We start from the raw sequence: 7,500 nt of genomic DNA on the forward strand, positions 1-7,500 counted from the left end.
ACAGGACAGAGAAGGTGAGAAGGTTCAAATAAGGGTTTAAAGCTTTGATGATGAGCAAGAAACACATGGCAAAAAGCTCTCCCCGGACTGTGAGAAAAAATTAAAAGCCTACAACACCTGGTATTCCCAGGCGGTCTCCCATCCAGGTACTAACCAGGCCCAACCCTGCTTAGCTTCCGAGATCAGACGAGATCGGGCGCTTTCAGGGTGGTATGGCCGCAGGTGTGAAAGTGTTTTATTTTACTTCTCTTATTCTGTTGCTGCTGCTGCTGCTGCTGCTGCTGCTGCTGCTGCTTGTCGTCAGACAGAAAGAATTATAAGCCCTGGGACAGGACAGAGAAGGTGAGAAGGTTCAAATAAGGGTTTAAAGCTTTGATGATGAGCAAGAAACACATGGCAAAAAGCTCTCCCCGGACTGTGAGAAAAAATTAAAAGCCTACAACACCTGGTATTCCCAGGCGGTCTCCCATCCAGGTACTAACCAGGCCCAACCCTGCTTAGCTTCCGAGATCAGACGAGATCGGGCGCTTTCAGGGTGGTATGGCCAAAGGTGTGAAAGTTTTTTATTTTACTTCTCTTATTCTGTTGCTGCTGCTGCTGCTGCTGCTGCTGCTGCTGCTGCTGCTGCTGCTGCTGCTGCTTGTCGTCAGACAGAAAGAATTATAAGCCCTGGGACAGGACAGAGAAGGTGAGAAGGTTCAAATAAGGGTTTAAAGCTTTGATGATGAGCAAGAAACACATGGCAAAAAGCTCTCCCCGGACTGTGAGAAAAGAAAAAGCCTACAACACCTGGTATTCCCAGGCGGTCTCCCATCCAGGTACTAACCTGGCCCAACCCTGCTTAGCTTCCGAGACCAGACGAGATCGAGCGCTTTCAGGGTGGTATGGCCGCAGGTGTGAAAGTTTTTTATTTTACTTCTCTTATTCTGTTGCTGCTGCTGCTGCTGCTGCTGCTGCTGCTGCTGCTGCTTGTCGTCAGACAGAAAGAATTATAAGCCCTGGGACAGGACAGAGAAGGTGAGAAGGTTCAAATAAGGGTTTAAAGCTTTGATGATGAGCAAGAAACACATGGCAAAAAGCTCTCCCCGGACTGTGAGAAAAAATTAAAAGCCTACAACACCTGGTATTCCCAGGCGGTCTCCCATCCAGGTACTAACCAGGCCCAACCCTGCTTAGCTTCCGAGATCAGACAAGATCGGGCGCTTTCAGGGTGGTATGGCCGCAGGTGTGAAAGTTTTTTATTTTACTTCTCTTATTCTGTTGCTGCTGCTGCTGCTGCTGCTGCTGCTGCTGCTGCTGCTGCTGCTGCTGCTGCTGCTGCTGGGGCTGCTGCTGCTTGTCGTCAGACAGAAAGAATTATAAGCCCTGGGACAGGACAGAGAAGGTGAGAAGGTTCAAATAAGGGTTTAAAGCTTTGATGATGAGCAAGAAACACATGGCAAAAAGCTCTCCCCGGACTGTGAGAAAAAATTAAAAGCCTACAACACCTGGTATTCCCAGGCGGTCTTCCATCCAGGTACTAACCAGGCCCAACTCTGCTTAGCTTCCGAGATCAGACGCTTTCAGGGTGGTATGGCCGCAGGTGTGAAAGTGTTTTGTTTTACTTCTCTTATTCTGTTGCTGCTGCTGCTGCTGCTGCTGCTGCTGCTGCTGCTGCTGCTGCTGCTGCTGCTGCTGCTGCTGCTGCTGCTGCTGCTGCTGCTGCTTGTCGTCGTCGTCAGACAGAAAGAATTATAAGCCCTGGGACAGGACAGAGAAGGTGAGAAGGTTCAAATAAGGGTTTAAAGCTTTGATGATGAGCAAGAAACACATGGCAAAAAGCTCTCCCCGGACTGTGAGAAAAAATTAAAAGCCTACAACACCTGGTATTCCCAGGCGGTCTCCCATCCAGGTACTAACCAGGCCCAACCCTGCTTAGCTTCCGAGATCAGACGAGATCGGGCACTTTCAGGGTGGTATGGCCGCAGGTGTGAAAGTGTTTTATTTTACTTCTCTTATTCTGTTGCTGTTGCTGTTGCTGCTGCTGCTGCTGCTGCTGCTGCTGCTGCTTGTCGTCAGACAGAAAGAATTATAAGCCCTGGGACAGGACAGAGAAGGTGAGAAGGTTCAAATAAGGGTTTAAAGCTTTGATGATGAGCAAGAAACACATGGCAAAAAGCTCTCCCCGGACTGTGAGAAAAAATTAAAAGCCTACAACACCTGGTATTCCCAGGCGGTCTCCCATCCAGGTACTAACTAGGCCCAACCCTGCTTAGCTTCCGAGATCAGGCGCTTTCAGGGTGGTATGGCCGCAGGTGTGAAAGTGTTTTATTTTACTTCTCTTATTCTGTTGCTGCTGCTGCTGCTGCTGCTGCTGTTGCTGCTGCTGTTGCTGCTTGTCGTCAGACAGAAAGAATTATAAGCCCTGGGACAGGACAGAGAAGGTGAGAAGGTTCAAATAAGGGTTTAAAGCTTTGATGATGAGCAAGAAACACATGGCAAAAAGCTCTCCCCGGACTGTGAGAAAAAATTAAAAGCCTACAACACCTTGTATTCCAAGGCAGTCTCCCATCCAGGTACTAACCAGGCCCAACCCTGCTTCGCTTCCGAGATCAGACGAGATCGGGCGCTTTCAGGGCGGTATGGCCGCAGGTGTGAAAGTTTTTTATTTTACTTCTCTTATTCTGTTGCTGCTGCTGCTGCTTGTCGTCGTCGTCGTCGTCAGACAGAAAGAATTATAAGCCCTGGGACAGGACAGAGAAGGTGAGAAGGTTCAAATAAGGGTTTAAAGCTTTGATGATGAGCAAGAAACACATGGCAAAAAGCTCTCCCCGGACTGTGAGAAAAAATTAAACACCTACAACACCTGGTATTCCCAGGCGGTCTCCCATCCAGGTACTAACCAGGCCCAACCCTGCTTAGCTTCTGAGATCAGATGAGATCGGGCGCTTTCAGGGTGGTATGGCTGCAGGTGTGAAGGTTTTTTATTTTACTTCTCTTATTCTGTTGCTGCTGCTGCTGCTGCTGCTGCTGCTGCTGCTGCTGCTGCTGCTGCTGCTGCTGCTGCTGCTGCTTGTCATCAGACAGAAATAATTATAAGCCCTGGGACAGGACAGAGAAGGTGAGAAGGTTCAAATAAGGGTTTAAAGCTTTGATGATGAGCAAGAAACACATGGCAAAAAGCTCTCCCCGGACTGTGAGAAAAGAAAAAGCCTACAACACCTGGTATTCCCAGGCGGTCTCCCATCCAGGTACTAACCAGGCCCAACCCTGTTTAGCTTCCGAGATCAGGCGCTTTCAGGGTGGTATGGCCACAGGTGTGAAAGTGTTTTATTTTACTTCTCTTATTCTGTTGCTGCTGCTGCTGCTGCTGCTGCTGCTGCTGCTGCTGCTGCTGCTGCTGCTGCTGCTGCTGCTGCTGCTGCTGCTGCTGCTGCTTGTCATCAGACAGAAATAATTATAAGCCCTGGGACAGGACAGAGAAGGTGAGAAGGTTCAAATAAGGGTTTAAAGCTTTGATGATGAGCAAGAAACACATGGCAAAAAGCTCTCCCCGGACTGTGAGAAAAAATTAAAAGCCTACAACACCTGGTATTCCCAGGCGGTCTCCCATCCAGGTACTAACCAGGCCCAACCCTGCTTAGCTTCCGAGATCAGACGAGATCGGGCGCTTTCAGGGTGGTATGGCCGCAGGTGTGAAAGTGTTTTATTTTACTTCTCTTATTCTGTTGCTGCTGCTGCTGCTGCTGCTGCTGCTGCTGCTGCTTGTCGTCAGACAGAAAGAATTATAAGCCCTGGGACAGGACAGAGAAGGTGAGAAGGTTCAAATAAGGGTTTAAAGCTTTGATGATGAGCAAGAAACACATGGCAAAAAGCTCTCCCCGGACTGTGAGAAAAAATTAAAAGCCTACAACACCTGGTATTCCCAGGCGGTCTCCCATCCAGGTACTAACCAGGCCCAACCCTGCTTAGCTTCCGAGATCAGACGAGATCGGGCGCTTTCAGGGTGGTATGGCCAAAGGTGTGAAAGTTTTTTATTTTACTTCTCTTATTCTGTTGCTGCTGCTGCTGCTGCTGCTGCTGCTGCTGCTGCTGCTGCTGCTGCTGCTGCTGCTGCTGCTGCTGCTTGTCGTCAGACAGAAAGAATTATAAGCCCTGGGACAGGACAGAGAAGGTGAGAAGGTTCAAATAAGGGTTTAAAGCTTTGATGATGAGCAAGAAACACATGGCAAAAAGCTCTCCCCGGACTGTGAGAAAAGAAAAAGCCTACAACACCTGGTATTCCCAGGCGGTCTCCCATCCAGGTACTAACCTGGCCCAACCCTGCTTAGCTTCCGAGACCAGACGAGATCGAGCGCTTTCAGGGTGGTATGGCCGCAGGTGTGAAAGTTTTTTATTTTACTTCTCTTATTCTGTTGCTGCTGCTGCTGCTGCTGCTGCTGCTGCTGCTGCTGCTGCTGCTGCTGCTGCTGCTGCTTGTCGTCAGACAGAAAGAATTATAAGCCCTGGGACAGGACAGAGAAGGTGAGAAGGTTCAAATAAGGGTTTAAAGCTTTGATGATGAGCAAGAAACACATGGCAAAAAGCTCTCCCCGGACTGTGAGAAAAAATTAAAAGCCTACAACACCTGGTATTCCCAGGCGGTCTCCCATCCAGGTACTAACCAGGCCCAACCCTGCTTAGCTTCCGAGATCAGACGAGATCGGGCGCTTTCAGGGTGGTATGGCCGCAGGTGTGAAAGTTTTTTATTTTACTTCTCTTATTCTGCTGCTGCTGCTGCTGCTGCTGCTGCTGCTGCTGCTGCTGCTGCTGCTGCTGCTGCTGCTGCTGCTGCTTGTCGTCAGACAGAAATAATTATAAGCCCTGGGACAGGACAGAGAAGGTGAGAAGGTTCAAATAAGGGTTTAAAGCTTTGATGAGCAAGAAACACATGGCAAAAAGCTCTCCCCGGACTGTGAGAAAAAATTAAAAGCCTACAACACCTGGTATTCCCAGGCGGTCTCCCATCCAGGTACTAACCAGGCCCAACCCTGCTTAGCTTCCGAGATCAGACGAGATCGTGCGCTTTCAGGGTGGTATGGCCGCAGGTGTGAAAGTGTTTTATTTTACTTCTCTTATTCTGTTGCTGCTGCTGCTGCTGCTGCTGCTGCTGCTGCTGCTGCTGCTGCTGCTGCTGCTGCTGCTGCTTGTCGTCACACAGAAAGAATTATAAGCCCTGGGACACGACAGAGAAGGTGAGAAGGTTCAAATAAGGGTTTAAAGCTTTGATGATGAGCAAGAAACACATGGCAAAAAGCTCTCCCCGGACTGTGAGAAAAAATTAAAAGCCTACAACACCTGGTATTCCCAGGCGGTCTCCCATCCAGGTACTAACCAGGCCCAACCCTGCTTAGCTTCCGAGATCAGGCGCTTTCAGGGTGGTATGGCTGCAGGTGTGAAAGTGTTTTATTTTACTTCTCTTATTCTGTTGCTGCTGCTGCTGCTGCTGCTGCTGCTGCTGCTGCTGCTGCTGCTGCTGCTGCTGCTGCTGCTGCTGCTGCTGCTGCTGCTGCTTGTCATCGTCAGACAGAAAGAATTATAAGCCCTGGGACAGGACAGAGAAGGTGAGAAGGTTCAAATAAGGGTTTAAAGCTTTGACGATGAGCAAGAAACACATGGCAAAAAGCTCTCCCCGGACTGTGAGAAAAAATTAAAAGCCTACAACACCTGGTATTCCCAGGGGTTCTCCCATCCAGGAACTAACCAGGCCCAACCCTGCTTAGCTTCCGAGATCAGACGAGATCGGGCGCTTTCAGGGTGGTATGGCCGCAGGTGTGAAAGTTTTTTATTTTACTTCTCTTATTCTGTTGCTGCTGCTGCTGCTGCTGCTGCTGCTGCTGCTGCTTGTCGACAGACAGAAAGAATTATAAGCCCTGGGACAGGACAGAGAAGGTGAGAAGGTTCAAATAAGGGTTTAAAGCTTTGATGATGAGCAAGAAACACATGGCAAAAAGCTCTCCCCGGACTGTGAGAAAAAATTAAAAGCCTACAACACCTGGTATTCCCAGGCGGTCTCCCATCCAGGTACTAACCAGGCCCAACCCTGCTTAGCTTCCAAGATCAGACGAGATCGGGTGCTTTCAGGGTGGTATGGCCACAGGTGTGAAAGTGTTTTATTTTACTTCTCTTATTCTGTTGCTGCTGCTGCTGCTGCTGCTGCTGCTGCTGCTGCTGCTTGTCGTCAGACAGAAAGAATTATAAGCCCTGGGACAGGACAGAGAAGGTGAGAAGGTTCAAATAAGGGTTTAAAGCTTTGATGATGAGCAAGAAACACATGGCAAAAAGCTCTCCCCGGACTGTGAGAAAAAAATAAAAGCCTACAACACCTGGTATTCCCAGGTGGTATCCCATCCAGGTACTAACCAGGCCCAACCCTGCTTAGCTTCCAAGATCAGACGAGATCGGGCGCTTTCAGGGTGGTATGGCCGCAGGTGTGAAAGTGTTTTATTTTACTTCTCTTATTCTGTTGCTGCTGCTGCTGCTTGTCGTCAGACAGAAAGAATTATAAGCCCTGGGACAGGACAGAGAAGGTGAGAAGGTTCAAATAAGGGTTTAAAGCTTTGATGATGAGCAAGAAACACATGGCAAAAAGCTCTCCCCGGACTGTGAGAAAAAATTAAAAGCCTACAACACCTGGTATTCCCAGGCGGTCTCCCATCCAGGTACTAACCAGGCCCAACCCTGCTTAGCTTCCGAGATCAGACGAGATCGGGCGCTTTCAGGGTGGTATGGCCGCAGGTGTGAAAATTTTTTATTTTACTTCTCTTATTCTGTTGCTGCTGCTGCTGCTGCTGCTGCTGCTGCTGCTGCTGCTGCTGCTGCTGCTTGTCGTCAGACAGAATGAATTATCAGCCCTGGGACAGGACAGAGAAGGTGAGAAGGTTCAAATAAGGGTTTAAAGCTTTGATGATGAGCAAGAAACACATGGCAAAAAGCTCTCCCCGGACTGTGAGAAAAGAAAAAGCCTACAACACCTGGTATTCCCAGGCGGTCTCCCATCCAGGTACTAACCAGGCCCAACCCTGCTTAGCTTCCGAGATCAGACGAGATCAGGCGCTTTCAGTGTGGTATGGCCGCAGGTGTGAAAGTGTTTTATTTTACTTCTCTTATTCTGTTGCTGCTGCTGCTGCTGCTGCTGCTGCTGCTGCTGCTGCTGCTGCTGCTGCTTGTCGTCAGACAGAAAGAATTATAAGCCCTGGGACAGGACAGAGAAGGTGAGAAGGTTCAAATAAGGGTTTAAAGCTTTGATGATGAGCAAGAAACACATGGCAAAAAGCTCTCCCCGGACTGTGAGAAAAAATTAAAAGCCTACAACACCTGGTATTCCCAGGCGGCCTCCCATCCAGGTACTAACCAGGCCCAACCCTGCTTAGCTTCCGAGATCAGACGAGATCGGGCGCTTTCAGGGTGGTATGACCGCAGGTGTGAAAGTGTTTTTTTTTACTTCTCTTATTCTGTTGCTGCTGCTGCTGCTGCTGCTGC

The 7,500-nt window shown here is 49.2% G+C and overlaps 18 non-coding genes and 4 pseudogenes across 18 annotated transcripts; all 22 read right to left on the reverse strand.

Annotated features, from left to right (window-relative positions):
- Positions 1-105: 105 nt before the first annotated feature.
- Positions 106-224, reverse strand: LOC128463759 (5S ribosomal RNA). Its single transcript, XR_008343636.1, has one exon. It is a non-coding gene; the product is annotated as a 5S ribosomal RNA (ribosomal RNA).
- Positions 225-433: 209 nt separating this feature from the next.
- LOC128462800 (5S ribosomal RNA) lies at positions 434-552 on the reverse strand. Its single transcript, XR_008342728.1, has one exon. It is a non-coding gene; the product is annotated as a 5S ribosomal RNA (ribosomal RNA).
- A 225-nt stretch (positions 553-777) lies between these two features.
- LOC128463470 (5S ribosomal RNA) lies at positions 778-896 on the reverse strand. Its single transcript, XR_008343364.1, has one exon. It is a non-coding gene; the product is annotated as a 5S ribosomal RNA (ribosomal RNA).
- A 212-nt stretch (positions 897-1,108) lies between these two features.
- Positions 1,109-1,227, reverse strand: LOC128463227 (5S ribosomal RNA). Its single transcript, XR_008343134.1, has one exon. It is a non-coding gene; the product is annotated as a 5S ribosomal RNA (ribosomal RNA).
- A 248-nt stretch (positions 1,228-1,475) lies between these two features.
- LOC128466561 (uncharacterized) lies at positions 1,476-1,584 on the reverse strand (annotated as a pseudogene).
- Positions 1,585-1,850: 266 nt separating this feature from the next.
- On the reverse strand, positions 1,851-1,969 carry LOC128462612 (5S ribosomal RNA). Its single transcript, XR_008342552.1, has one exon. It is a non-coding gene; the product is annotated as a 5S ribosomal RNA (ribosomal RNA).
- A 218-nt stretch (positions 1,970-2,187) lies between these two features.
- LOC128466289 (uncharacterized) lies at positions 2,188-2,296 on the reverse strand (annotated as a pseudogene).
- Positions 2,297-2,514: 218 nt separating this feature from the next.
- Positions 2,515-2,633, reverse strand: LOC128465510 (5S ribosomal RNA). The gene has a single exon (XR_008345285.1). It is a non-coding gene; the product is annotated as a 5S ribosomal RNA (ribosomal RNA).
- A 200-nt stretch (positions 2,634-2,833) lies between these two features.
- On the reverse strand, positions 2,834-2,952 carry LOC128462793 (5S ribosomal RNA). Its single transcript, XR_008342722.1, has one exon. It is a non-coding gene; the product is annotated as a 5S ribosomal RNA (ribosomal RNA).
- Positions 2,953-3,189: 237 nt separating this feature from the next.
- LOC128466160 (uncharacterized) lies at positions 3,190-3,298 on the reverse strand (annotated as a pseudogene).
- A 257-nt stretch (positions 3,299-3,555) lies between these two features.
- LOC128463772 (5S ribosomal RNA) lies at positions 3,556-3,674 on the reverse strand. Its single transcript, XR_008343648.1, has one exon. It is a non-coding gene; the product is annotated as a 5S ribosomal RNA (ribosomal RNA).
- A 209-nt stretch (positions 3,675-3,883) lies between these two features.
- On the reverse strand, positions 3,884-4,002 carry LOC128462801 (5S ribosomal RNA). The gene has a single exon (XR_008342729.1). It is a non-coding gene; the product is annotated as a 5S ribosomal RNA (ribosomal RNA).
- Positions 4,003-4,242: 240 nt separating this feature from the next.
- On the reverse strand, positions 4,243-4,361 carry LOC128463471 (5S ribosomal RNA). Its single transcript, XR_008343365.1, has one exon. It is a non-coding gene; the product is annotated as a 5S ribosomal RNA (ribosomal RNA).
- Positions 4,362-4,594: 233 nt separating this feature from the next.
- LOC128463784 (5S ribosomal RNA) lies at positions 4,595-4,713 on the reverse strand. The gene has a single exon (XR_008343659.1). It is a non-coding gene; the product is annotated as a 5S ribosomal RNA (ribosomal RNA).
- A 236-nt stretch (positions 4,714-4,949) lies between these two features.
- LOC128463429 (5S ribosomal RNA) lies at positions 4,950-5,068 on the reverse strand. The gene has a single exon (XR_008343326.1). It is a non-coding gene; the product is annotated as a 5S ribosomal RNA (ribosomal RNA).
- Positions 5,069-5,304: 236 nt separating this feature from the next.
- Positions 5,305-5,413, reverse strand: LOC128465966 (uncharacterized; annotated as a pseudogene).
- Positions 5,414-5,673: 260 nt separating this feature from the next.
- On the reverse strand, positions 5,674-5,792 carry LOC128465070 (5S ribosomal RNA). Its single transcript, XR_008344867.1, has one exon. It is a non-coding gene; the product is annotated as a 5S ribosomal RNA (ribosomal RNA).
- Positions 5,793-6,001: 209 nt separating this feature from the next.
- Positions 6,002-6,120, reverse strand: LOC128462915 (5S ribosomal RNA). Its single transcript, XR_008342839.1, has one exon. It is a non-coding gene; the product is annotated as a 5S ribosomal RNA (ribosomal RNA).
- Positions 6,121-6,332: 212 nt separating this feature from the next.
- Positions 6,333-6,451, reverse strand: LOC128463736 (5S ribosomal RNA). The gene has a single exon (XR_008343615.1). It is a non-coding gene; the product is annotated as a 5S ribosomal RNA (ribosomal RNA).
- A 188-nt stretch (positions 6,452-6,639) lies between these two features.
- On the reverse strand, positions 6,640-6,758 carry LOC128463795 (5S ribosomal RNA). Its single transcript, XR_008343670.1, has one exon. It is a non-coding gene; the product is annotated as a 5S ribosomal RNA (ribosomal RNA).
- Positions 6,759-6,980: 222 nt separating this feature from the next.
- LOC128464167 (5S ribosomal RNA) lies at positions 6,981-7,099 on the reverse strand. Its single transcript, XR_008344018.1, has one exon. It is a non-coding gene; the product is annotated as a 5S ribosomal RNA (ribosomal RNA).
- A 224-nt stretch (positions 7,100-7,323) lies between these two features.
- LOC128463123 (5S ribosomal RNA) lies at positions 7,324-7,442 on the reverse strand. Its single transcript, XR_008343034.1, has one exon. It is a non-coding gene; the product is annotated as a 5S ribosomal RNA (ribosomal RNA).
- Positions 7,443-7,500: the final 58 nt, after the last annotated feature.

Source organism: Spea bombifrons, chromosome 9 (genome assembly GCF_027358695.1).
Source record: "Spea bombifrons isolate aSpeBom1 chromosome 9, aSpeBom1.2.pri, whole genome shotgun sequence".
Lineage (NCBI taxonomy): Eukaryota > Metazoa > Chordata > Amphibia > Anura > Pelobatidae > Spea > Spea bombifrons.